The following is a 27861-nucleotide window of genomic DNA, read 5'->3' as shown; positions in this document are numbered from 1 at the left end:
GAGGGAATTGGCTGAAGGTGGTTAAAAGGTACAAATTTCCCGTTATAAGATAAATAAGTACTAGGGATGTAATGTACAACATGATAAATGTAATTAACACTGCTGTATGTTATATCTGAAAGTTGTTAAGAGGGTAAATCCTAAGAGTTCTTATTGCAAAGGAAAACAATTTTTTCTATTTCTTTAATTTTGTACCTATGTGAGATGATGGATGTTCACTAAACTTACTGCGGTCATCATTTCATGATGTATGTAGGTCAAATCATCATGCTATATGCCTTAAATTTACACAGTGCTGTATGTCAATTATATCTCAATAAAACTGGAAGGAAAAAAGAACTTATTTTCTCTCCATGTCATTATCTCTGACCCCCTATTTTATTTTCTTCAGTCTCAGGCTCCATGTTGTAGCAGTATGAGAGAAGTAATACAGCCATTACAGCCCCTTATGTTCAAGTAAAGCAGGAAAGAATGTGTCTTTTTCCCAAAGCCCTAGGAAAGCCTCAGTGTTCATAGACTCTTGTAGGATCATGGGACCATCACTGAACCAACCATTGCACCCTGAGAAATGCAATATGCTGATCGGCTTTGTCTTAGTCAGCTTGGGCTGCTATAACAAAATGCCACAGACTGGGTAGCTTATAAACAAAAGACATTTATTTCTCACAGTTCTGGAGGCTGGGAAATCCAAGATCAAGGTACCAGCATGGTTGAGTTCTGGCAGGGGTTGGGGGAGGGGGTTCTTCCTGGTTCATAGCCAGTGCCTTCTCACAGTGTCCTCACATGGTGGAAAGGGCAAGGGATCTCTATGGGGTCTCTCTTTAAGAACACTAATCCCACTCATGAGGCCTCCACCCTCATGATCTAAGGACCTTCCAAAGGCCTCACCTCCTAATACCATCACACTGGGCATTAGCATTTTAACACGTGCATTTTGAGAGGACACAAACATTCAGACTCTAGAGGCTTAATCTTGGCCATATTTTGCATCCTGGTGTCCCACTCAAATTCATGGTCTATAAAAAGGAGACAAGTGAATCCCCTGGGCATCTCTTCATCCTATCCCTGTACAGATAGGATGAATAGATGCCCAGCCACCAAAAAGTAACACCTGTACCCTCACTTCTTTATGCCTTCCCTTGAGTATCTCCAATGCACCCTTCCCCCTATATGGAGGTCATGAGGTAAAGAATATTATTTCTATATTTAATTTCTGCTAACAGGTACTTTTTATGGGGAAAAAAATGCTCAAGTAGCAGCGCTCAGAATATATATTGTAGGAGTTGGCTAATAAGACTCTTCAGTATTCTTCTGCCACCTGTCATTTGGGATCTCTCACCATTCATTATCTGGTAGCAGGCCTGCAGTGTACAGATGGAAAAGTCACCCCAGAGGGAAGAGAGCTGTTACACTCTACCCCCCTTCTGGTTCCACTTCTGTGCAATGCTAATTTAATCAGGCACATGATTCACTCACTCACCTTAAGCTCAAGCCAGACCTCATTCTATTTTTAATGTTTTAATTTTATTATTCACCCACAAATGTATCCACCCCAGTTTAGGTATATTTTTGAATAGTCAGAAGTACAAGCTGAAAGGAAAGGTCTTCTCACTCCTATTCCAGTCCTCCCCAGATCATTCCAAATACTTTGTTCTAAGCCATATATAGCATTAGAAGTTACCTTGAAGCCAGTATTGGAGCGAGTAAATAGCATACTGACTGGAAATCCAAGTCAACATCCAAAATGGTCCTTTCTAGCAACTCCACTGGAAACGAGGGCCAAACCAGTGGGGAAACCTGAGCCGATTCACATGGGGCCAGGTTGGCATGTTTGCGTTATCATGCAGAAACTGAAACCCTTTGGTCCCATTATCAGATTCGTTATGATCAATCTCAGAGTTTGCAGAGGGTAATTGTAGGTAGAGAAGTGGGAGGAAGAGAAAGAAAGGTGGTAAAATCCCAAGGAAGCTGTAATCACTACCTTTGGATAATAGAAATTCCAAAGCAAGAACATAGGAGGAGAGCTTTGAAAAATAAGAGAGCTGGCTTGCAGGTGTATTTTACTAAAGTCTCACACAGCTAATTAAAATTCCTTTAGCTGCACTAGTGACTGTGAGCGGGTAGGGTTTATAATGCACTGCTGCTAATTAACCATTAGAACTTGGTCAATAGCTCATGAGTCACCCCATCTCATTTGATAATACCAAATTATGTTTGATTCAGTTACAAAGAAATGCTTAGATGCACCAGTGAAATCCACACTATATAGATAAATGCTTCAATTTGATTTTCAACTTGAAGATAGAGATAATGGAAAATAACCTCACAATATTATTTGCTGTCACATATATGCATGGTAAAATGTGTTCTGATTATCTTTCCAATACTCTGATTTATGGGAGGAAGGGAAGAAGGGAGGTGGTGAAATATACAAGATAATAGTCACATCTAGCAGCAAAATTTACATGAGACATCGCCATGTAAACAACATTCTGAAAAGATCACTCTTGAAGGATAGTCTCCTGCATGATAAATAGTTCTATGCCGAATCAGTAATTATTTGAAACACTAAAAATTATTTTAGACATATTCTAAAGTTCCATCAGAGCCTGTGAAATATCCAATAAATGAAAGTTGTATTTTAAAGTCTGTTAGTGTGTGCATTATAAATTAGCTAATTGAGAAAGTTATTTCAGGAAGAAAAATAGAACATTGTGGATTTTTAAGTAACTAATAATTTTTAAACGTCTCATTGTAAATTTTCACATCTGATAACAGCAGTTTTCAAATCTTGCTATCGATTGACAATGAAGATATTAAACTGTCCTTTCTGTGAAGTTTTTAATAGTCATGGAAAATATGACTGAAAAGTTTTATCATCTAAAGCTGCTTTCCATATATCTTCAGTTTAATGAGAAACATTATCGTACAACATTTTTTTCTCATTCAATTACACCAACCATTATTGAATGCCTACTATTTGGAAAGCAAATTACTAGTGGCTGTGGGAGATACAAGAGCATTTTGGATGCTTAGAAATTAGTGTGAGAAAATAGACAATTGCATAAATAACACTTAAAGCAAGGCAACGCTGTAACAGAAATACCATTATTTTAAAATTAAAGCAGAGCAAATAATATTTTTGTATTTGAAGTAAAAATAATTTTAAATGTTTATTTTTCAAGTTGGTCACTAATACTGTCAGACATTTCTCTAGATAATGGATAATATTGATGGCCAACTAGAAAAATACTCTGGAAGCCCTTAAATGAAAGGTAGTACAGTATGGTGCAATGGTTCTCAAACGTGAGTATGAGTCAGTCGGAGGGGGCTTGTTAAAACACATTACTGGGCCCCAGCTCAGAGTTTCTGATTTCGTAGGTCTGGAGTGAGGTCAATTAATGTGCATTTCTAACAAGTTCTCAGGTGATGCTGATGCTGCTGGCCTGGGAGCCACACATCAAGAGACACTGGGAGAGCAGCAGTGCCATATCACCCAAGTGTGAATCCTGGCTAACTATACCTACATGATCTTTGGAGCATGCCATCCTCACCTCATCCAAAAACTGTGCATAATGAGAGCACTATGGCAGAAACTGCTAGCCAATGACTAAACCTTTGTTTTCGCCTTCCTGGGCCTACAGCTAGGCAATTGTTGGTGTTAGATGTGGACCTGTGACTGAGATCTAGCGAAGGAATATGAGCAGAATTATTCCAGAATATGTGCATCATTTCCAGGCCTGACTCCTAACGACTCCCACACACATCCTTCATGCCCTTTCACTTCTGGCTTGCAGCAAATGAGCATGGGAAACTTAGAAGCATTAAGTTGAACACACCAGAGTCACAAGATGGAAGGAGGCTGGATCCATAAAACAAGACTTGGAAGAGAGCTGCCCGCAGAACAGCAACACCCATTTAGGCTTTACATGACAGAGAAGTTGATCTATTCTTCTTCTTGGTATTCTGACAGCTAGCATGCCATCTGAGACACAGTTGCTCAATAAATGATTGCTTAACTGACACAGAAAAACTTGAGGAATAGATCAGTCTAAGAGCAGACCTGATTGGAGATAAGCTCCACAACATTGGAGATATTTAAGCAAAACCAGAGGGAGGCCAATGAAGGGTTCTATAGAAGGTAAACCTAGGGTAGGGGGAGAGGGAATAGGATGAAGGCAGTCAAAAGGTACAAACATCCAGTTTTAAGATAAATAAGTATTGGGGATGGAATATACAACATGTTAAATATAATTAACATTGCTGTATGTTATATATGAAAGTTAGAGTAAATACTGAGAGTGCTCATCACAAGGAAAACATTTTTTTCTGTTTCTTTAATGTTGTAACTATATGAGATGACGGATGTTTACTAAACCTATTATGGTAATAATTTCACAATGTATGTAAGTCAAACCATTATGCTGTACACCTTAAACTTATACAGTGCTGTACGACAATTATATCTCAATAAAACTGGAAGAAAATAAAAGAAGATACTCCTCAATAGGTAGAAGGTTAGGTAAGATCGTCTCCGGGGACCCTTCCAAATATAATATTCTGCGATGTTATGCCCTAAATTTAAATGACTAGGATGCAACTTTTGAGAGCTGTGTCTTTCTCCCCAGCTCCGTTATGTTCCACTCCTTTTTTCCCTTCTTTTCCAAATGTTTCATCTTTCCTTGGTAATTATTCAATCAGCATTCACTGAGCACATAAAATATGCCCAGGCCTGTCCACAAGATACTTGGCACCTAGTTGGGGAAAGTGCTTGTGAAACAACAACACATTTGAAACAACTGATAAACAATACCAAAGAGATCATTAACTGCTACTATAAAATGTGAGCAAGTTGCTTCAAATGTATTACTGTGCATGATAAAGCATATCAGCCCACTGGACAGGCAATCAAAAAGCTCAAATTCAACTTTCTTTCCTATAGATAAGCTGTACAAATGTGGGTAAATCATTTAACCTCCCTTCTCCTGTCTATAAAATAAAAATAACAATTCTGTCCAATTTACTAAGGAGCAAAACAGGGAAAAAATTGATTCACGAGTTAGAGAGCATGATCCTTTGGAATAGAGTGCTCTATTTTGGAACCTATTGTTTGAATTCAGCCTTACTTGCATTGCTTGTTACTCTTTCTACATGTAATCTGAATTTTTGTTGTTAGTGACGGTTCATCTAAGAGTCCTTCATTCCACCTGCCTGCAGTACCCAAAAAACTGCCTGTTTGTGATCATGCTGGAAAAGCACAATAGGCCTCTGGTCCTCCACAGCAAGGAATGTGATCTCTTCATTTTGGACTTATGCCCCCTTCAGTAGCCAGTTGTCACCACTGCTGCCGACCTGCCATCTGCTTGAGTTCAGGGTGCAGGAAGGAGATTCAAATGCTTCAGCAGGACTGGTTAGGCCAGCAGCTGATGACCAACTTGGTGATTATATTTCGTGAGCATTATTTCATGTTCTGGTAGATATACTAAATATCCTTTCATATCTAAAGAGATGGCAAAGAAAAGTGACAAAGAGGAACATTTAATGTTTTTCTAAATGAACATAATGTAATAATAATTGATGTAAAATTGGGCCAGTTCGCCCTGACTAGCTGAGCTTCTTCCCTGCCAGCTGTAAATGCTGCCTCCAGCTGTATTCTTTTCATGGGGAAACAGTTCAAGTTTCTTACATTTTTATCAGAGTCGTTTTAAAACCATTTCCAAAATGTTTTCCTCTGGTTCTGTTTTAAAGATTTTTGCATCTGTAATATATTGCTTAGATATTTTCCCCCAGTTAAACTACTTGAAAAAGAAATGAATGAAAAGTTCTATTTCAGCTTTTCCAAAAGTTTGACTCCATTTCAGATGGCCCCTTGGATCTCTGTGAGCTGTATTTATAAAAGGTCTCTTGTCTGATAATTCTTTTGTATTCCAAACTTGTTACAATGTTATTAAGAACAGTGAACAGAGACTCGGGAAAGAAAATTAAGTATTTCACTGTCCTGTGTTTTTAACTTAGCTATAGAGGAAGGACTTTTCCACAAATGCTGTAAATCAGTGCCTCTTAGACTTTAACGTGCATAGGATTCACCTTAGGAGCTTATTAAAATGCAGATCATGACTCAAGAGTTCTGGGGTAGGGCCTGAGAGTCTGCATTTCTAACAAGTTCCCAGATAATGCTGATGCTGCTGGTCCAAAACTCTAAGGTTTAAGTCAACTTTCAGCTTCCACCTCTGTCTCAACAGATCTTGGGGTGAGAATCAGTTGAACCAGTTTTTCACAACTCTTTACAAAGGTAAGGAGATTTACTTTAACTTTTTAAATTCAATAAAAATAAAGTGGGGTCAACACCAAGTAGAAAGGTGTCCTGGTAAGAATGGGTCAAAGATACATGAGATTCAATTAAAGAAAGAAAGCAAATTTATTCTGTATGGCATTCAGAAATGGAGTAAATAAAATACTATTAGAGGCTGTTTTGTAAAGACCTATTCTGTTTTGGTTGGTACAACCTCTGGGTGAAATCTTCTCCCTAGGATTCTAAGAAATATTCTTCACTCTAGATGTCTTGCTTCCTATTGAATTTAGTTGCTTGCTCAAGAATGTAAACATAAACAGACAATGGTGTCCTTAATCTCTTTAATCCAAGAAGCTGTCTGACCTCTGTCTTCCAATTTAGGAACCTCTTTCAACAAAATTCTCAGATTGCTAAGGAGTACTTAGTCTTTCCAAGTTGTTATATCCACACTGAAAGAAGGGATATACTTTTCTCCAATCTCTACTTCTCGCATCTTTAGATGCCCATTTTCAGTTATCCAGTGCATTAATAACCATTAGTCATTTTACAGGCAAATTTGAACTTATTAATTATGGAAGTTCATTCCACAAACAATGGAAGAACCTCATGAAGTCTATTAACCCCAGAGAAGGACAGTCACCTAAAAAAGGTAACCAGAAAGACAGAAGGAATGTAATAAAGAATTGATTAAAAAAATGAAGTTGATGGTTGTGTTGCCAAAGTTGCTCCAGGTTTTTGCTCAAAACCCATCAACCCCCACACCCCACCACCTTTAGCAGGACTACTTTGCTCAAAACCTGCCAACCCCTGCAACCTTTAGCAGGAGTTAACGTAAATCTTTAAGTTAAAGTGTCCAGAGATAAGAAAGGAAGCTACAAACAAACAAACAAAGAAACAAGATGGAACAAGCTGGGACCAAGATGGCTATGAATCTGACCTCCTGCAGACCCTGAGTCTCATTATTCGCTGATTTTACTACATTAGCATATTAAATGACACACCTACCAGCAGCCATGACCAGATATTAATAGGACCCAGAGAGAATACAAAGTGGGTGGCACCCCACTCCCTCGGAAAAAGCCCTGCCCTTTCCCTGGTAGAATAATGCATATACATTCCCATCATTAACCTCACTCCTCTTCCCTTTGCCTTCACTCTTTAAAATCAAGTCCCTCTCGCCAGGTGGGGAAGAAATGATCTGTGAACTTAGTTCCCCTTCTCCATTCTTTGGCCACTGAAAAAAGTGCTGTGCCGATCTCAGCTTTGGTTTCGTTATTTGCCTACTAGAACCCAAACGGAGGCAGAAGGCTTGGCCAGGCTAGGGCCCGAGCTGGGTCCATACAACTTAATTTGGTAACAGTTATTTCTCTCACTTACCCTTACCTGCTGAGACTGCCCATGCCCATCTCTTCTTTACCAAATGGCAGGTAGAAAAGGACAACTGGAAGAAGCAAATGCTTCTTCCTACCTGTGTTTTCTACCCACCTCTATTCCTCCTGCTACTCTTTATTATTTCAGAGTTTGTCTGACATAGTTATTCAGTCAGGTTCTATGTTATTACTAATTTTACAGAGCCAATGGCTAGTGTGGTGCTGTGACATATAATGGATGCTCAATAAATATTTGCTAAATGAATGAATGAGTATATTACCCATATGGTAATTCATTATTTAAATCTTCTTGCACCTTTTCCTGAGTCGGTAAGAGAATGGAAAAAATACACATTGACATTTAAACACATATGTACACTGTAAAACTGGAATGAGTAATCTATTTGGTTTTTATTCAGAATAAGGGATAAAAATGCATTTCTTTTAATTAATTTTCTGAATACCAAGACCAGTGAAATGCCTTTTCATACTTAGCAGAATCACTTAAATATTGGGCTGGCCAAAAAGTTCGTTCGGGGTTTTCCATGTTACAGAAAAATCCGAACGAACTTTTTGGCCAACACAATATTTGCCCCGGGAAGTGGTTTATGACTCAGACAGCTTTTCTTAATTTAAAAGTAAAGATCACATCTCACTTATCTGACTTTGGAGCTCTTGGTACTTTGAAATCACTACTATCTGTGGTAGACACTGAGGTGCTACCCTGATTTCCCTTCAGTGAAGGGTTTGTTGCCTCAGCTGCTGGCAGTGCTGTTGGCAGGCAGCCTTCAGCTGTCAGCCCCTTCATGGCTGCCTCAGCTGCAAAGAGCCATCTGGCCCAATTCCCCTAACCCAATGACCCGCATCCAATGAACAATCAATGCAAGAGTAAAAAGATGTGGCCATCCTGACCCAACTTGGAACAACTCTGAAGAGCCATTCTAGTTTCAGAGCTCTCTGTAAGGTAGGCCATGGCTGTTGTCAGGCCTACCTTGTACCTCAACTTCTCCCTCTTTCCAAGCCCTGCTCCCTTCCCCTATGCCCCAACGGCACACCCTAATAAATATTTTGCATGTCAAATTTCACCTCAAAGTCGGCTTCCTGGGGAGCTCTACCTATGATAATATTATTTCCATGCTCTCCTTATACAAAATACTGAAAATGTAAGTATCCACTGAAGAAAAAGTGCTGCATTTTGTGGAGTCTACTCTCTGAGAGGACACTTGTTCTGGGTCAGAGCTACTTGACAAAAATCCACATTGCCAAGGTTACTGTTCCCTAGTACATTTTGATTTCATCATTATGTTGATGACACAGGGGAGTGGACCAGGAGTCATATTGACATAGTGATTCCCTTATAGTGGAAAGAGCCTCATTTGAGGTTCTTTCCTTGTACTACAGGGTTAGAGTTGGTACTAGTTTCTAAGTTGACCTTCCTCCAATCATCCCATGCTAACATGAACAAAGCTCTGGAAATTTCTCTTCTTCCCTGAAGAAACTACATAGCACCCAGAAACATGTGACTTTGGAAGACCAACCTTAGAAATTTTCTCTGGATTGTTAATTCACCCCATCACCAGTCCTTCTGGGGCTCTAGTCTGCTTGCTTTGTAGTCTTCCCTCCCAAATTTATTTATGATGTTTATATGATGTACTGATCATTTCAGGCAGAGAGGGGTAGGGAGAGATCTCAATGGTGAGAGTTCTTTCGGTTGTCTCCATGGTGATCTCTGCATAGCTAATAAATCTACAACTTAATTTTATTTCTTATCTTGAAATCACCAATGGCTTCAACTTTGGAATATGTGTGGGTGAAGCCATCAGGGCTCATAGTGCAACTTGCAAAGCAAGTAGTGCCAAGCTTCATTAGAGACTCAGTCTATCTTTTCCATTTCTTTTTTTCCCTTCTTTAGGAACTGAAGGTCTCATATGTTTTGTACTTTGTTTCCTCCCTACACCTTCATTATAAAATAGAGACTAAGGTATAAATAAATGACAAAGCAGTGTATTACCTTCATCTAGGGGATTGCTTTTTAAATGGAAACAAGGGAATGAATCTCTAAGGAAGTTCAGGAATCGAGAAAATATGTGAATGGGGAAGAGCAAGAAGAGGCTGGGGAAAACAAAACCTATCCATTGATTACTCTGTACTCCATTTTCCCCATCTGTAAAAGGGGACAGTAATATTATCTACCTCCGAGGGTTGTTGAGTGAATTAAATAAGATATGACATGTAAAGTGCTTAGAATAATATTTGGCTTGTTCAGTTACTGCTATTTTTATATTAATATTTATTTTTATTCATAAGGACAAATTAGGAAAAGTTCCCTTCTTCACATTTAACCTGAAGTATTAAATTACCAAAAGTCTGGTCTTTCCCTTTTTGGGGAAGTTGTGAAGCCTTGCTATTCAAACAGTGGTCCAAGGACCAGAAGTATCAACCACAGCAGGGCACTTGTTAGAAGTCCAGAATATCAAGCCCCACTCCAGATGTACTAAAGCAAAATCTGCATTTTAACAAGATTCTCTGGTGATTCTTACACATATTAAAATTCGAGGAGCCTTGAAGTAGGTATTGATGTCCCAAATTGGGACTCTGGAATCAAAGAGACCCAAGCTCAATTTACTAGCTGTGGGACCTTGGGCAAGTTACTTAGTATCTCTTAGTCTTAGGTCCCTCGTGTGTAAAATATGGGATAATCACATCTAGTTAGTAGGGTTGTGGTGAGGATTAAATGTGAAACTATGTAAAGTACTTACTGATGTGAGTGCTGAGCAAATACCAAGTGCTTTATGAATTGTGGCTGTAACTACTCTCAAAACAATCTCCAGGCTTTTGAAACATGTAGTTTCAAGCTCCCAAGGGCAAAGAACTCGACTTCATCCAGCGCAGGATTGTTCATACATTCATATGATTTTAAAGATACGCAAGGAATGTTAGGGATCATCTTAGATAAATCAAAAGAAAAAATGGTTAGGTCTATTTTGTATTGGAAAGCTTGGTTGGTGGGGGAAAGATTTTCCTTTGTATCTCTGAGTCTTCCACTGCCCTGCTGGGTAAGATACATTCAGGTTAGACACAGAGGTGATCAGCTGGCCATGACAGGTAGAGGAGTACCAACAGGTATAGCCAAGCATTTGAATCTTTTAGACATGATTCTCCTTGCCAGTGAAGGTGAACAGCTTGCTCAGGTCTATGAACTGAAAATATAACACTCCCAGAAACTCTTTGAAGACTGGAAACAGAAGTTGTTGAACTCGGATTGGCAAGCACAGGTTCTACATTCTCAAATGTATTTCACTTTCATCTCATGGTTAAGAGCTGGGGCTCAGGCATCAAATCACTAGGGTTCAAATTTCATCATATGTAAAATAGGGATTTGTTATAGCTCCTCTCTCTAAAGATGTCCAGGAGAATTTAGTGAGATAATCTATGTAAAGCTGTTAGCACAGTACCTGGTTTAGAGTGAGCTCTCAATGTTGTTGTAATTATCACACTTGCTGCTTCTGCTTTCCCTAGAATCCTACATTTGGTATGTCTGGGTCCAGCCTATTTTCTTGAACTCAACAGTGATTTGGGAGTTACATCCAGCCTCTAACTAGATCTATCACAACAGTTTGGTTAGAAGAATTAGAGTTAAAATTATGACACACCAATGGAAAGGGGAGACTACTTAGTAGGAGGTTTCCACATAATGCTCAGTCATCTAGGAAGTGCCCTTGGGAGAACAAATTTCATTGATGTTAAAGTGCTAGTACAGCCAGGCTCTCAGAGACTGTTAGCCATTTTCAGGCTTTTAATGAGTTCCCCAAGGAGAAGCAGAAGCTACCACACCAGCAAGCCTTTCCTCACACCTGAATTGTTTATCATTCAGTTGCTGGTGCTCTGGAGACTAACATACTGGTACTCTTTGCTACAGAATACTGAAACAACAAACTTGACAAATTCTTGATCAACAAGTGCTGGCAATGCAGACCCATTTAGAAATGGAATGGAGTGGATAACATGAAAACTTGGACTATTTTCCATGGGACTTCTGGAAATAGAATATAGTAAGGAATTGGGATACTTCAGTTACCTGAACTAGTCAATCTACACTGGGACAAATGACAAGGTTTTGAATGTACTTCCACAGCCTGATTGAAATATTACTTTGAGTGTAATCAGTACTAGATATCAAAGGAACCTCATCACAGGATCTTCTGTGTTTAAGAAAGAAAGCTCCCCTGTTTCCCACATTGTAATTCATTAACATCCCACCATCTCTCCACAGAATGGTCTGTGTTTTCTATCCAACAAGAGAACCAACCTACTCTCTGGGGTAGGATTGAGTCACAAAGAGAAGAAAAACGGGGGGTGTTGGGGGAGAAGGCAAAACATGGAGCAGAATTCTAACAAGCTTGCTCAGTCTGACAGGACTGGTTCTAATGAATTTTACAAGATTTTTAAAGTATTCATAAGTTTAAATAACATTTTTGGTGACAAAATAATATATGTTCCTTGCTGAAAACAGAAGAGTATTAAAAAAAATAAATTATTCATAATTAAACCACCAGAAGTTAACATTTTGATATATTAAATTCTGGGCAATTTTCTCTGTTTATATTAGTTCTAATTAACATAACTGGGATTATTTATAAACATGATTATTAATGGCTATGTAATAATCCATAATGTGTCACAATTTCGACATCCTTGGGCATTTAAGATATTTCCCAAATTTTTGCTATTATAAATAATATTGTGACAAATCTTTTTTTAAATTGAAGAATAGCTGATTTATAATATTGTGTTAGTTTCAGATGTACAGCAAAGTAATTTGGTTATACAAGTATATGTATATACCTATATTCTTTTTTTTATTCTTTTCCATTATAGTTTATTGCAAGATATTGAGTATAGTTCCCAGGGCTATACAATAAATTCTTGTTGTTTATCTATTTTATATACAGTATATGCATCTGTTAATCACATGCTCCCAATTTATCCCTCCTCCCCGCCTTCCCCTTTGGTAACCATAAGTTTGTTTTCTAAGTCTGTCTGTTTCTGTTTTGTAAATAAATTCATTTGTACTATTTTTTAGATTCCACATATAAGTGATATTATATTTGTCTTTGTCTGACTTAATTCACTTAGTATGATAATCTCTAGGTTCATCCATGTTGCTACAAATGGCATTATTTCATTCTTTTTTATGGCTGAGTAGTATTCCATTGTATATATACATACCACATCTTCTTTATCCATTCATCTGTTCATGTATACTTAGGTTGCTTCCATGTCTTGGCTATTGTAAATAGTGGTTTGAACATTGGGGTGCATACATCTTTTCAAATTAGAGCTTTCATCTTTTCCAGATATATGCCCAAGAGTGGGATTGCTGGATCATATGGTAACTTTATCTTTAGTTTTTTAAGGAACTTCCATACTGTTTTCCATAGTGGCTGCACCAATTTACATTCCCACCAACAGTGTAAGAGAGTTCCCTTTTCTCTACACCCTTTCCAGCACTTAATTTGTAGACTTTTTGATGATGGCCATTCTGACCAATGTGAGGTGATACCTTGTTGTACTTTTGATTTGCATTTCTCTAATAATTGGTGATGTTCAGCATCTTTTCACATGCCTTTGGCCATCTGTACGTCTTTTTTAAAGAAATATCTATTTAGGTCTTTTGCCCATTTTTTGATTTTTTGTTTGTTTTGTTTTGTTACTGAGTAGTATGAGCTGTTTCTATATTTTGGAAATTAAGCCCTTGTCGGTCGCATCATTTGCAAACATTTTCTCCCGGTCCATAGGTTGTCTTTTTGTTGTTTTTTTAAAATTAATTAATTAATTTTTGGCTGTGTTGCGTCTTTGTTGCTGCACATGGGCTTTCTCTAGTTGCGGCGAGTGGGCGCTACTCTTTGTTGTGGTGTGCAGGCTTCTCATTGCGGTGGCTTCCCTTGTTGCGGAGCACGAGCTCTAGGCACGTGGGCTTCAGTAGTTGTGGTTTGCACGCTCCAGAGTGCAGGCTCAGTAGTTGTGGCGCACAGGCTTATTGGTCCACAGCATGTTGGATCATCCCAGGCCAGGGCTCGAACCCATGTCCTCTGCATTGCAAGGCAGATTCTTAACCACTGTGCCACCAGAGAAGCCCTGTCTTTTCGTTTTGTTTATGGTTTACTCTGCTGTGCAAAAGCCTGTAAGTTTGACTAGGTCCCATTTGTTTATTTTTGCTTTCATATCTATTGCCTTGGGAGACTGACCTAAGAAAACATTGCTATGATTTATGTCAGAATATTTTGCCTATGTTCTCTTCTAGGAGTTTTATGGTGTCATGTCTTAAGTCTTTAAGCCATTTTGAGTTTATTTTTGTGTATGATGTGAGGGAGTATTCTAACTTCATTGACTGACATGCGGCTGCCCAGCTTTCCCAACACCACTTGCTGAAGAGACTATCTTTTCTCCATTGTATATTCTTGCCTCCTTTGTTGAAAGAAAAATCTGGACAAATCTTCTTTTGTAAAACTTTGCCTGGCTATCCAATTGTTTCCTTAGGATAGATGCTTAGAAGTTAAATGCCTCAATGAAAGGGTAGGAACATATTTAAGATTCTTAGTACAATTGCCAAGTTGTTTCACAAAACGATTGTCCCAATATATCTTCCCATGAGCAATGTATAAACATGCCCTTCCAAGAGCACTAGTGACTACATGGAGTGTTATCTTGGATCATTCTTTTCTAATTTCACGGTCAAAACCATTATCTCATTACCTTACCATTCTTTTATTTTTTAATGCAATTTATCATTTCACACATAAATATATTGACCATTTGTGGGTTATTTCTTTTTCTTTTGTGATTTGTTCATGACCATAGCCCGTATCTTCTACTGGGCAGTTAGTTTTTTCTCAATGTTTTATTAGCATCTCTACATATTAAAACATATTAGTTCTTTATTATATTTTTTGCACTTATATTTTACCATTAATTTTAATTTATGGTGGATTTTCATTGTTATCATTGCACAGAAATTTGGAATTCTCATGCAGTCAAATCTGTTTGCCTTTTCCTTTAAGATTTTTTCACATTGCTTTTATTCTTGTAAATCTTCCCCCATTTGAAGAACAAGTGAATATTTACCCATACTTTCTCTTAACCAGCAAAACCAGTTTTACTAACTATAAAAATGCTTATTTGAAGGTAGAATGTGGTCAGAATGATTTCACTTTCCTCACTATAACTAAACTAGTCGTAAAGCACAAGAATTTGGTGATACTCATGAATTGACTATAGATATTACCATCTCAGGACTTCAATGAAATTACCTTTAAGATGATTTCACAGAGTACTTGAGAAAAAAAGGATCAAAAAGATGTCAGATATAAGTGAAAACATACCATATTTGCCTTTCTCTGTCTGACTTATTTCACTAAGTGTGGAATCTAAAATATAAAATGAACAAACATACCACAACAGAAACAGACTCACAGATACAGAGAACAAACTAGTGATTACCAGAGGGGTAGGGATAGGGGCAGAATAGGCAAAGGGGATTAAGGGGTACAAACTACTAGATATTAAAAAAAAAAGTTACAAGAATGTATTGTACAACACAAGGAATATAGTCATACTTTGTATGGAGTGTAATCTGTAAAAATATTGAATTACTATGTTGTACACCTGAAACTAATCATATTGTAAGTCAACTATACTTCAATTAAAGAAAAAAACATGTCAGAAAAGAATAGTAACTGTTATAAAAGTGAAATTGTAACTAAACCCTTCAGAGAAGTTCCATACTTCTGATTCATTGAATGGAACAACTTTATATTATCCTTGTCATCATTCAGTTAGCTTCATTTGCAACAAATATTTAAGAAATATCAAGTACTCAGATACCATCATAGTATATTACCAAAACTGTCTAATACTGATTGACTCTGCAAAGGCCTTTCTTGCAATGCAACAAACACACTTCAAAATAATTGAAGACACTACAATTGTAAATTTGTTAACAAATTTTAACCCAATAATCCATGTTTCCATAATGAATACACAAACAGAAAAATGTATGAACTCACATAGAGTAAACACATGAAAAGAAGACAGGGATGGAGAGAGGAGGGGTGGTAAAAAGGCAGCTGAATTCATTAGTTCCTATAAAAGTCTAAAAATATTTCCACCCAAATTTATTCTCTGAAAAATGAAAGAGATGCGTAAGACTGTGCCCACGTCAGAGAAAACAGAATCTACATCGAGAAGGAGGAGGGGAAAGCACTGGTTGTCAGGAAGCCACCACAGTCTCTGCCAACACCATTATCAGTGACAGCTGGTTTCCAAAAGAGTACCTTCAAGGAACCATTAATCAGAGAATAATGGGGACGACAAAAGGCAATGTTTCTCAACTATTTAGCATACTGTTAGCAATAGATTCCCATGGCATATATACTATGTGCAGGAATAGTGTGCTGGACCGCATGTTCTCAATAAATATATGGTAGATTGGGGGAGACTGATTGCACTAATAGTCCCAGTTTTTAATGCATCCTTGTATCCATGCCCTTTTATAGTGCCCTCTCACACTGCCTTTGGGCCTGACCATGTGACATGCTTTGACCAAATGAATAGTTACAAACTTGATGCAAGCAGAGGCTTGAAAAGCCACTACTGTGGTTCTGATTTCAGTAGGCCTGGAATGGGCAGGGTGCAAGCATGTGCATTTTGAAAATACTCCTTAGGTGATTCAGATATGCACTCTTCTTTAAAAATCTCTGACTTAGAATGTTCCACAAGTCCTAAAGACTGTGAACACAGTATCTCAGGATTGTTATATAGTCCTAAGACATTAATACCTGAGAGAAGCTTTCATGGAAATGGATTTTCAGATTCTGAAACCACTGAAAACTCTTGATGTTATCCAGCCTGTAGCACTAAAATAATATAAATTGTTTAATAAAGTAATTTTAGAGCTGAAAATGTGCTTAGAAATCTAACTCACTTATTTTGCAAAAGAAGACACTAACTCCACCTTAAGGAACAGTGGTAGCACCAGGGCCAAATCCCACGCCTCTTGGTTTTCACTTCATCATAGAAAATCTAAAAAGTATATTTTCAAATGTTAGTTTTAATTTCATCTACTACTACTTTTTCTCATCAGCCCTAATTTCACTAAAATGAATTAATTTAAGATTTATCTCCTTTTATTTTTTCCACTCAGTAGTAGAGATGCTAATAAATGTGAAACAGTAAAAAATAAGCTTCTTCTAGTGTCAGGAAGGAGGAACAACAACAGGAATTGGCAGGTGTAAAAGATCTGGGAGAAGAGGGTTCTAGACAGAAGAAATAGCAAGTATGTATGAGGAAGAATAAGAGGTTCATAGGACTTGAGTGAGATAAGAGAGGCAGAAAATTGTAGGAGATGATGGCAGAAAGATTAGCAGTCCCTGTCCTATACTTACTCGGGTTCACCTCTGTCTCTCACTGCAATTATTTGCAAGTTCTTTGATAACTACAATATATTTGAGTGAGATTTCTAATTTCCAATAATGGGAGACTCAGTTATTCTGACCAAACCGCCAGAGGAAAACAAAAAAATTGAGGGAAGGACTTTTGTTTTTTGTTTTGTTTTGTTTTTTTCTTTTACAAATCTCTTACAAAGCAAAAGATCTAATAACAAAAGCAAAATAAATCAGGAATCCAAAAAGTGCACAAGGAAGCCACTTCTACACTGAGGGCATTCCATATGTTTTTTTTTTTAATATCTTTATTGGAGTATAATTGCTTTACAATGTTGTGTTAGTTTCTGCTGTATAACAAAGTGAATCAGCTATTCATATACATATATTCCCATAGCCCCTCCCTCTTGTGTCTCCCTCCACCCTCCCTATCCCACCCCTCTAGGTGGTCACAAAGCAACGAGCTGATCTCCCTGTGCTATGCGGCTGCTTCTCACTAGCTATCGATTTTACATTTGGTCATGTATATATGTCAATGCAACTCTCTCACTTTGTCCCATCTTACACTTCTCCCTCCCTGTGTCCTCAGGTCCATTCCCTACGTCTGCATCTTTATTCCTGTCCTGCCCCTAGGTTCTTCAGAGACATTTTTTTTTTAGATTCCATATACTTGTGTTAGCATATGATATTTGCTTTTCTCTTTCTGACTTACTTCACTGTGTGACAGACTCTAGGTCCATCCACCTCACTACAAATAACTCAATTTTGTTTCTTTTTGTGGCTGAGTAATATTCCATTGTATATATGTGCCACATCTTCTTTATCCATTCATACGTCGATGGACACTTAGGTTGCTACCATGTCCTGGCTATTGTAAATAGTGCTGCAATAAACATCGTGGTACATGTCTCTTTTTGAATTATAGTTTTCTCAAGGTATAGGCCCAGTCGTGGGATTGCTGGGTCATATGGTAGTTCCATTTTTAGTTTTTTAAGAAACCTCCATACTGTTCTCCATAGTGGCCGTATCAATTTACATTCCCAACAACAGTGCAAGAGGGTTCCCTTTTCTCCACACCCTCTCAGGCATTTACTGTTTGTAGATTTTTGATGATGGCCATTCTGACCAGTGTGAGGTGATACCTCATTGTAGTTCTCATTCGCATTTCTCTAATGATTAGTGACGCTGAGCATCCTTTCATGTGTTTGTTGGCAATCTGTATGTCTTCTTTGGAGAAATGTCTATTTAGGTCTTCTGCCCATTTTTGGATTGGGTTGTTTGTTTTTTTGATATTAAGCTGCATGAGCTTCTTGTATATTTTAGAGATTAATCTTTTGTCAGTTGCTTCATTTGCAAATATTTTCTCCCATTCTGAGGGTTGTCTTTTGGTTTTGTTTATGGTTTCCTTGCTGGGCAAAAGCTTTTAAGTTTCATTAGGTCCCATTTCTTTATTTTTGTTTTTATTTCCATTTCTCTAGGAGGTGGGTCAAAAAGGATCTTGCTGTGATTTTGGTCAAAGAGTGTTCTTCCTATGTTTTCCTCTAAGAGTTTGATGGTGTCTGGACTGACATTTAGGTCTTTAATCCATTTTGAGTTTATTTTTGTGTATGGTGTTAAAGAGTGTTCTAATTTCATTGTTTTACGTGCAGCTGTCCAGTCTTCCCAGCACCAGTTACTGAAGAGGCTGTCTTTTCTCCATTGTATATTATTCCTCCTTTATCAAAGATAAGGTGACCATGTGTGCATGGGCTTATCGCTGGGCTTTCTATCCTGTTCCCTTGATCTATATTTCTCTTTTTGTGCCAGTACCATACTATCTAGATTACTGTAGCTTTGTAGTATAGTCTGAAGTCTGGGAGCCTGATTCCTCCAGCTCTGTTTTTCTTTCTCAAGAAAAACTTTGGCTATTCGGGGTCTTTTGTGTTTCCACACAAATTGTGAATTTTTTTGTTCTCGTCTGTGAAAAATGCCAGTGGTCGTTTGATAGGGATTACACAGAATCTGTAGATCACTTTGGGTAGTATAGTCATTTTCACAATGTGGATTCTTCCAATCCAAGAACATGGTATATCTCTCCATCTTTTTTTATCATCTTTAATTTCGTTCATCAGTGTCTTATAGTTTTCTGCATACAGGTCCTTTGTCTCCTTAGGGAGGTTTATTCGTAGATATTTTGTGTTTATTGTAATGGTAAATGGGAGTGTTTCCTTAATTTCTCCTTCAGATTTTTCATCATTAGTGTGTAGTAATGCAAGAGATTTCCGTGCATTAATTTTGTATCCTGCTACTTTACCAAATTCATTGATTAGCTCTAGAGGCTTTCTGGTAGCACCTTAAGGATTCTCTATGTATAGTATCATGTCATCTGCAAACAGTGACAGTTTTACTTCTTCTTTTCTCACTTGGATTCCTTTTATTTCTTTTTCTGCTCTGATTGCCGTGGCTAAAACTTCCAAAACCATGTTCAATAAAAGCAGTTATAGTGGGCAACCTTGTCTTGTTCATGATCTTAGAGGAGATGGTTCTAGTTTTCAACCATTGAGAATGACGTTGTCTGTGGCTTTGTCACATATGGCCTTTATTATGTTGAGGTAGGTTCCCTCTATGCCCACTTTTTGGAGACTTTTTATCATAAACGGGTGTTGAATTGTGTCAAAAGCTTTTCCTGCATCTATTGAGATTATTATATGGTTTTTATCCTTCAGTTTGTTAATATGGTTTATCACATTGATTGATTTGCATATATTGAAGAATCCTTGCATTCCTGGGATAAACCCCACTTGATCATGGTGTATGATCCTTTTAATGTGCTGTTGGATTCTGTTTGCTAGTATTTTGTTGAGGATTTTTGCATCTATGTTCATCAGTGTTATTGGTCTGTAGTTTTCTTTTTTTGTGACATCTTTGTCTGGTTTTGGCATCAGGGTGATGGTGGCCTCGTAAAATGAGTTTGGGAGTGTTCCTCCCTCTGCTATACTTCAAAAGAGTTTGAGAAGGATAGGTGTTATCTCTTCTCTAAATGTTTGATAGAATTTGCCTGGGAAGCCATCTAGTCCTGGGCTTTTGTTTGCTGGAATATTTTTAATCACAGTTTCAATTTCAGTGCTTGTGATTGGTCTGTTCATATTTTCTATCTCTTCCTGGTTCAATCTTGGAAGGTTGGACTCTTCTAAGAACTTGTCCATTTCTTCCAGGTTGTCCATTTTACTGGCATATAATTGCTTGTAGTAGTCTCTCATGATCCTTTGTATTTCTGCAGTGTCACTTGTTACTTCTTTTTTCATTTCTAATTCTGTTGATTTGAGTCTTCTCCCTTTTTTTCTTGATCAGTCTGGCTAATGGTTTATCAATTTTGTTTATCTTCTCAAAGAACCACGTTTTAGTTTTATTGATCTTTGCTATTGTTCCCTTCATTTCTTTTCATTTATTTCTGACCTGATCTTTATGATCTCTTTCCTTCTGCTAACTTTGGGGTTTTTTGTTTCTTCTTTTTCTAATTGCTTTAGGTTTAAGGTTAGGTTGTTTATTTGAGATTTTTCTTGTTTCTTGAGGCAGGGTTGTATAGCTATAAACTTCCCTCTTAGAACTGCTTTTACTGCATCGCATAGGTTTTGGGTTGTCGTGTTTTCACTGGCATTTGTTTCTAGGTACTTTTTGATTTCCTCTTTGATTTCTTCAGTGATCTCTTGGTTATTTAGTAGTGTATTGCTTAGCCTCCATGTGTTTGTATGTTTTACCGTTTTTTCCCGGTAATTGATATCTAGTCTCATAGCATTGTGATTGGAAGAGATACCTGATATGATTTCAACTTTCTTAAATTTACCGAGAATTGATTTGTGAACCAAGATATGATGTATCCTCGAGATGTTCTATGAGCACTTGAGAAGAAACTGTATTCTGTTGTTTTTGGATGGAATGTTCTATAAATATCAATTAAGTCTATCTGGTCTAATGTGTCTATTAAAGCTAGTGTTTCTTTCTTTATTTTCATTTTGGATCATCCGTTCTTTGGTGAAAGTGGGGTGTTAAAATCCCCTACTATTATTGTGTTACTGTTGATTTCCCCTTTGTTTGCTGTTAGCATTTGCCTTATGTATTGTGGTGCTCCTATGTTGGGTGCATAAATATTTACAATTGTTCTATCTTCTTCTTGGATTGATCCCTTGATCATTATGTAGTGTCCTTCCTTGTCTCTTGTAGTCTTTAAAGTATATTTTGTCTGATAAGAGTATTGGTATTCCAGCTTTGTTTTGATTTCCATTACCATGGAATACCTTTTTCCAACTGCATGGAATATCTTTTCCCAACTCCTCACTTTCAGTCTGTATGAGTCCCTAGGTCTGAAGTGGGTCTCTTGTACACAGCATATATTGGTCTTGTTTTGCTATCCATTCAGCCAGTCTGTGTCTTTTGTTTGGAGCCTTTAATCCATTTACATTTAAGGTAATATCAATATGTATGTTCTTATTCTCATTTTCTTAATTGTTTTGGGTTTGTTATTGCAGGTATTTTCCTTCCTTTGTGTTTCCTGCCTAGAGAAATTTCTTTAGCATTTGTTGTAAAGCTGGTTTGGTGGTGCTGAATTCTCTTAGCTTTTGCTTGTCTGTAAAGTTTTTAATTTCTCCGTCGAATCTGAATGAAATTCTTGCTGAGCAGAATAATCTTGGTTGTAGGTTTTTCCCTTTCATCACTTTAAATATGTCCTGTCACTCCCTTCTGGCTTGCAGAGTTTCTGCTGAAAGATCAGTTGTTAACCTTTTGGGGATTCCTTTGTATGTTATTTGTTGGTTTTCCCTTGCTGCTTTTAATATTTTTTCTTTGAATTTAATTTTTGATAGCTTGATTAATATGTGTCTTGCTGTGTTTCTCCTTGGATTTATCCTGTGTGGGACCTCTGCGCTTCCTGGACTTGACTGACTCTTTCCTTTCCCATGTTAAGGAAGTTTTCAACTGTAATCTCTTCAACTATTTTCTCAAACCCTTTATTTTTCTCTTCTTCTTCTGGGACCCCTAGAATTCGAATGTTGGTGCATTTAATGTTGTTCCAGAGGTCTCTGAGACTGTTATCAACTCTTTTCACTCTTTTTTCTTTATTCTGCTCTATGGCTGTTATTTCCACTATTTTATCTTTCAGGTCACTTATCTGGTCTTCTGCCTCAGTCATTCTGCTATTGATTCCTTCTAGAGAATTTTTAATTTCATTTATTGTGTTTTTCATCATTGTTTGCTCTTTAGTTCTTCTAGGTCCTTGTTAAACGTTACTTTTATTTTTTCCATTCTATTTCCAAGATTTTGGATCATCTTTACTATCATTACTCTGAATTCTTTTTCAGGTAGACTGCCTATTTCCTCTTCATTTGCTTGGTCCAGTGGGTTTTTACGTTGCTCTTTCATCTGCTGCATATTTCTCTGTCTTCTCATTTTGTTTAACTTACTATGTATGGGGTCTTCTTTTCACAGGCTGCAGGTTCATACTTCCCGTTATTTTTGGTGTCTTCCCCCAGTGGGTGAGGTTTGTTCAGTGGCTTGTGTAGGCTTCCTGGTGGAGGGGACTGGTGCCTGTGTTCTGGAGGGTAGGCCTGTATCTTGTCCTTCTGGTGGGCAGGGCTGCATCCGCTGGTGTGTTTTGGAGTGTCTGTGAACTTAGTATGACTTTAGGCAGCCTCTCTGCTAATGGGTGGGGCTGTGTTTCTGTCCTGCTAGTTGTTTGGCATGGGGTGCCCAGCACTGGAGCTTGCTGGCCGTTGGGTGGAGCTGGGTCTTAGTGTTGGGACAAAGATCTCTGGGAGAGCACTCGCCAATTGATATTACGTGGGGCTGGGAGCTTTCTGGTGGTCCAATGTCGTGGACTCGGCCCTCCCACCTCGGAGGCTCAGGCCTGACACCTGGCCGGAGTACTAAGACCCTGCCAGCCACATGGCTGAGAAGAAAAGGAAGAAAGAAAGAAAGAAAAAAGGACAGATCCCTAGGACAAATGGTAAAAGCAAACCTATACAGACAAAATCACACCAAGAAGCATACACAAACACACTTACAAAAAGAGAAAAAGGAGACAAAAGAAAATATATATATATTTAAAAAAAGGAAGACAGCACCCAAACTAATAAACAAATCCACCAATGATAATAAGCACTAAATACTAAACTAACATAACATAAAACCAGAAACATATTAGACACAGAAAGCAAACCCCAAGTCTACAGTTCTTCCCAAAGTCCACCACTTCAATTTTGGGAACATTCATTGTCTATTCAGGTATCTTCAGATGCAGGGTTTATCAAGTTGATTGTGGGGACTTAATCTGCTGCTCCTGAGGTTGCAGGGAGAAATTTCCCTTTCCCTTCTTTGTTCGCACAGCTCCTGGGGTTCAGCTTTGGTTTTGGCCCCACCTCTGGTGTAGGCCACCCTCAGGCGTCTTTTACCCACCCAGACAGGAGGGGCTTAAAACAGCAACTAATTAGGGCTCTCTTGCTCACTCAGGCTGGGGGGAGGGAGGGGTACGGTAGTCATAATTGGAATGAGGGGTGAGCCTGAGGCGGCAGAGGCTGGCGTGACATTGCAACAGCCTGAGGTTTGCTGTGTGTTCTCCCGGGGAAGCTGTCCCAGGATCATGGGACCCTGGCAGTGGTGTCATGCACAGGCTCCCAGGTGGGTGTGGATAGTGACCTGTGCTTGCACACAGGATTATTCATGGCAGCGGTAGCAGCGTTAGTGGTTCATGCCCATCTCTGGGGTCTGAGCTGATAGCCGCGGCTCACGCCCATCTCTGGAGCTCGTTTAGGCAGTGCTCTGCTTTCTGTGGGCACACTGGGAAGGAATCCCCTCTCCTCATGCATCCCGAAACATAGGTCTTTTGCCTCTCTGGCAGGTCCAGACTTTTTCCCAGACTCCCTCCCGGCTGGCACACTAGCCCCCTTCACGCTGTCTTCACACAGCCAAACCCAGTTCTGTCCCTGGGGTCTGACCGAGCTTCAGCTCCCAGCCCCTAATGGGAGAGAAGACAAGCTTCTCATGCTGGTGAGTGCTGGTCGGCACAGATTCTCTGTGTAGGAATCTCTCCGCTTTGCCCTCTGCATCCCTGTTGCTGCGCTCTCCTTCATGGCTCTGAAGCTTTCCCCACTGCCCACCCCCTGTCCCCGCCAGTGAAGGGGCTCCCTAGTGCATGGAAACTTTTCCTCCTTCACAGCTCCCTCCCAGAGGTGCGGGTCCTGTCCCTATTCTTTTGTCTCTGTTTTTTCTTTTTTCTTTTGCCCTACCCAGGTATGTGGGGGAGTTTCTTGCCTTTTGGGAAGTCTGAGGTCTTCTGCCAGCATTCAGTAGGTGTTCTGTAGGAGTTGTTCCACATGTAGATGTATTTTTGATGTATTTGTGGAGAGGAAGGTGATCTCCACGTCTTACTCCTTCACCATCTTCCTTATTATTTCTCGGATATTTCTGTAAAATAAAAATGTTTATTGTGATGGTCTCACAGGATTAGGAGCATGGAGAACAAAGCCCAAGGCCCATAGAAGATGGGAAGTCTATTAGGAGACTGTCTGCATAAAAAGCTATGACCTCAAAGGGCTACACCCTCAAGGAAGGGTAAGTCGTCTTTCAGGCTGGAATCATGTCATCTGTGTGGTCCAGGGAACTTAAAAATTGAACTTGGATTAAAGTGAACCTAGACCGGTAGTAACTTCAGGCATTTGGTAGAAACAAATCCAAGTTCTTTCTGAAGGAATTCACTTTCATTCTTTGACTTAAATTGTTCTTACAGGTAATTTTCAGATACAGTGAACAGCAAATACTCAAGGACAACAAGGCACACAAATAGAACTATAATGACTTTATATATTAGAATTATTAAATACAGACTATAAATAAACCATACTTACTATAAAAATTTATATCGAATTTTTAAAAAGAAAATATTTTAAAAAACAATTATTACATTTTGCACATAAAAGGCATTAAATAAATATTTGTGGATTTAAGTTAATAAACATCTAGCCTTTTCCATGATGTCAACTACTACTTCATTCACTCATTTTATCCAACAAACATTTTTGCCTATTCATGGTGTTCTGTGCAATGTTTTCAGTATGAAGGATACAATAGTAAACAATATGCACACAGGGTTCTTGCTCTCAAAACTCTCACATCTATGGGGAAGACATATAGGTAGACAGCCAATAATAACCTGGTAGGATTAGTACTCCCTCAAGGACTACAATAGGACCAGATAATTGAACATATTCACAAGACTCCCAAGAGCCTCCCAAGCACAGCTCCCCATGGTCCTTCTTATTCACCCAAGGAGGTGAAAGACTTGTCCAATGAGTCTCTGTTTAGGGAGAACTCCCTAAAAGGTTCCAGCAGATTCTTCCATGACCTTCTGGTCACATAACCAAGCCCGACTGTTAAACTGGTTACACCAGCTATAAAGCACCAACAAACTGGCCCTAGATCAGGAATAAGACAAGGGTACCCACTCTCACCATGCCTATGCCAGAGCAATCAAGCAAGAAAAAGCAAGAAAAGCATCAGAATCACAAAGGAAGAAGTAGAATTTTCTCCATTTGCAGATGACATGATTTTATATATATTAAGTCTTAAAGATTCTGCCAAAAAACTGTTAGATCTAATCAACGAATTGAGTAAAATTGCAGGATACAAAATCAACATACAAAAATCATTAGTGCTTCTCTACACTAATAAATGAATTATCTGAAAAAGAAATAAAGAAAAATCCCATTTACAATAGCATCAGAAACAATAAAATACTTAGGAATAAATCTAACCAAGTTGGTGAAAGATCTCCACACTAAAAACGATAAGACACTGATGAAAGAAATTGAAGAAAACACAAATGGGATGATATCCTGTCTTCATGGACTGGAAGAATTCATATTGTTAAAATAAGATATGTTAAAATACTATGCAAAGCTATCTATAGATTGAATGCAATCCCTATCAAGAGTCCAATGGCATTTTTTTTTTTACAGAAATAGAAAAAACAATCCTAAAATTCATTTGGAACAACAAAAGACTCTGAATAGCCAAAGCAATCCTGAGAAAGAAGAACAAAGCTGGAGGAATCACACTTCTTGATTTCAAACTACATTACAATGCTATAATAATCAAAATAGTATACAAAAAGATATATATCAATGGAACAGAATTGAGAGCCCAGAAATAAACCTTCGCATATGCAGATAACCAATATTTGACAGGGGAGCCAAGAATACTCAGTGGAGGAAAGACAGTCTCTTCAACAAATAATGCTGGGAAAATTGGATATTCACATGCAAAAGAATGAACCTAGATCCCAACCTTAAACCACTCACAAAAATTAACTGGAAATAGATTAAAGACTTAAATGTAAGACCAGAAACCATAAAACTCCTAGAAGAAAACACAGGGGAAAAGCTCCTTAACACTGGTCATTTCTTAGATATGCACAAGCACGCAAAATAAGAAATAAACAAGTGGGACCACATCAAATTAAAAAGCTCCTGCACAACAAAGGAAACAATCAACAAAATGAAAAGGCAACTTACAGAATGGGAGAAAATATTTGCAAACTACACATGTGATAATGGGTTAATATCCAAAATATATAAGGAACTCATATAACTCAGTGGCGAAAACAAAATAATTCAATTAAAAATTGAGTGAAGGACCCAAATATACATTTTTCCGAAGGAGACATACAGATGGCAAACATGCACAGGAAAAGGTGCTCAACATTACTAATCATCAGAGAAATGCAATTTAAAACCGCAAAGAGATATCACCTCGCATACATTAGACTGGCTATTATCAAAAAGATAAGAGATAACAAATGTTGGCAAGGAAGTGGAGGAATGGGAACCCTTCCACACTGTTGGTAGAAATCTAAATTGATGCAGCGCTATGGAAAACAGTATAGAAGTTCTTCAAAAAATTAAAAATAGGACTACCAACATTTTCCAATAACTGACAAGGTGGCAGAAGTGGAGCAAAAGAGGCAGACCTTCCATAAGTCCACCTACCTCAGGCGTGGACCTCAACCATCTGCTGGACAAGTCCTACAAGCTGCTCATGCAGTTGTACTGCGCCCGGCAGCAACCGCGGCTGAATCTGGCCTGCGGAGGAAGCAGCACTCGCCGCTTAAGTGCCTGAGCAAGGCCAAGAACAAGGCGCCACCCACAGAGAAGCCTAAGGTTGTTAAGATGCACCTGTGGGACATGATCATCATTCCCAAGATAGTGGGCGGCTACAAGGGCAAGATCCTCAACCAGGTGGAAATCAAGCCTGGGGTGATTGGCCACTGTATGGGCAAGCTGTCAATCACCTACAAGCCTGTGAAGCACGAGCTGCTCAGACATCAGGGTCGCCCACTTCTCCAGCTTCATCCCCTTCATGAAGCCTGCTTGGCCAATAAAGGCACAGACTGCTCTAAAAAATAAATAATTTTAAAAAATAAATAAAAATAGGACTACCTTATGATCCAGCAATTCCACTTCTGGGTATATATCCAAAGGAAATAAAATCACTGTCTCAAAAAGATATCTGCACCCATGTGTTCACTGCAGCATTATTTACAGGACAAGAAAACGCCTAAGTGCCCATCCACATGAATGGATAAAGATGTCTTAAGATATATATATATGAATATTATTCAGCCATTAAAAAAGGAAATCTTGCCATTTGGAACAGCAGGGATGAGGGCATCATGCTAAGTAAAATAAGTCAAATAGAAAAAGACAAATACTGTATCATCTCACCTATACATAGA

The 27861-nt window shown here is 38.4% G+C and overlaps 1 pseudogene; it reads left to right on the top strand.

The window, feature by feature from the left end:
- The first annotated feature begins 3293 nt into the window (after positions 1–3293).
- On the top strand, positions 3294–27532 carry LOC112395965 (40S ribosomal protein S15 pseudogene; annotated as a pseudogene).
- Positions 27533–27861: the final 329 nt, after the last annotated feature.

Source organism: Neophocaena asiaeorientalis, unplaced genomic scaffold, assembly GCF_003031525.2.
Source record: "Neophocaena asiaeorientalis asiaeorientalis breed wild unplaced genomic scaffold, Neophocaena_asiaeorientalis_V1.1 scaffold194, whole genome shotgun sequence".
Taxonomy (NCBI): domain Eukaryota; kingdom Metazoa; phylum Chordata; class Mammalia; order Artiodactyla; family Phocoenidae; genus Neophocaena; species Neophocaena asiaeorientalis.
The sequence above is the reverse complement of the archived record's forward strand: the minus strand, read 5'-3'. Positions and strand labels throughout refer to the sequence as shown.